Raw genomic sequence first — 1,560 nt, 5'->3', positions numbered from 1 at the left:
ATCTACAGGGCTCAATAATTTATGAGGAATTCTCAATCTTTTTGTAGACTTTAATGAGTACTGACAAGTGATGCTTGTGATCTTATAAATTATGCTTTTCTGTTACTGTTTGTGTAGTATGTCACTTATTTTTTGGTATCTGTGTTAATGGTAGCTTTATGGGATGCTAGTCAACAGAGCTCAGCCTTGGGGTAAACATTTCTTGGACTTATCATATGAAGTCGTATTCTTAGATATTTCGATTATATTGTAGTACAATAATGTGATCCCCTTGTACAATATGACCTGTAAAGCAAACAATAGGAATACCCTTATTTTAACTTGTGGGAGAGAAACTTTTTGTGACTTGTAGGTTGTGTGTTAAGTTTATCATATGTATTATGTTACTCACTGCACAGACTTTTTTTTCCCTTCATAATATATTGGGCACCTGTGGCACACACTCACTGTCACACGTATTTTCTCTTATTCGCTTTCCTTCTAAGATGGTGCTCTCATACTTGATTAAATATATTCCTATATGTTTACTTCTTAGGCTTGAAGAGATGAGGTGGTCTTTGTGTGTTTTTGACATTTTTGATAATAAGATTGGGTCGAGGGTGTTTAAACGGTCAGTATTGTGAAACCATATAGCTTATAAAATTAGTATGGGACCAGGATCTAGCATTTTTTGGAGTGATAATAATACAGGTAGATAGAGAAGAAAATTCTGATTCAAAAGTATTTTTGCTTAAACTAAAGGATATGTTAAAAATATCATTTTCAATTACAGATTTTTAAGAGCACTTGGTTTTGCAAAATAAATGGAAATTGAAACGGACTTGATCTCAGACAATTTTTACAAGAGTGATATGGTATCCTGTCACCTGGAAGGAACAGTATTTCAGACAACTTACATTCTCCTAACTTAAGCTGATTGGCGCTGCCTCTGCGACTTTCAGTATTCCAGTAAAGGCCAACGAACATTCTTCGACTGGCAAGATAGAGCTTGAACATAAACCTTTCTGGTAATACATCGCTCTTTTTTGCCAGAATATACTTGGAAGAGTTGCTGGCTTTTACAGAGGCCATGTTGATTGCTTTTCACTGTGACACTATCAAAGTCAGAATTGTCCTGGTATAAGCTATCTGTCGAAGTAAGTACCAGGTGGATTTTTGAATAATATAATTAGCATAATTGAAAAAAAATATGTGTGCTATCTGTTACAGTTAGTTTCAGGTGGATATAGAAGGAATATGCATAATAAAAAAAAAAAGGGGTCCAGTTTTAAGGAAACTCTGGTCGGGTTTTATACATTCCAAAATTATTCTTGTTTTTCGGCAAATGTGTTGTTACACGGTACGAGAATTATACATTGTGGTCTCCTTTCTGAACAGATGCTAATTTTATTTGGCATTGCTTTGTTGTGATGGATTTGTGTTTCCTGTGTGAGTTTTTGATGGTTTATTTTTGTTTGGCTTTTGCATTTTATAACTAGAGATAATTTTGAGGTTGTTTTATATCTCATGCTCGGGGTTTTTAGGTCAGAAACGCTGGCTAAGGTACAGTATGCATCCTGT

The 1,560-nt window shown here is 34.6% G+C and overlaps 1 protein-coding gene and 1 long non-coding RNA gene across 2 annotated transcripts in view; both read left to right on the top strand.

Moving 5' to 3' along the window:
- The window catches only part of LOC119588496 (nuclear cap-binding protein subunit 3-like), a gene marked incomplete at its 5' end in the record, with an annotated part of 35,196 nt that overhangs the window by 23,972 nt on the left and 9,664 nt on the right, over window positions 1-1,560 (top strand).
- LOC119588497 overlaps window positions 174-1,560 on the top strand; it is a 4,500-nt gene continuing 3,113 nt past the window's right edge. The window contains exon 1 of the long non-coding RNA XR_005230100.1: window positions 174-1,136. This is a non-coding gene — a long non-coding RNA (uncharacterized LOC119588497). The remainder of the gene's footprint in view (window positions 1,137-1,560) is intronic.

The sequence above is a fragment of the Penaeus monodon genome, chromosome 24 (genome assembly GCF_015228065.2).
Source record: "Penaeus monodon isolate SGIC_2016 chromosome 24, NSTDA_Pmon_1, whole genome shotgun sequence".
NCBI lineage: Eukaryota > Metazoa > Arthropoda > Malacostraca > Decapoda > Penaeidae > Penaeus > Penaeus monodon.
This window is presented reverse-complemented; position numbering and strand designations above follow the sequence as displayed.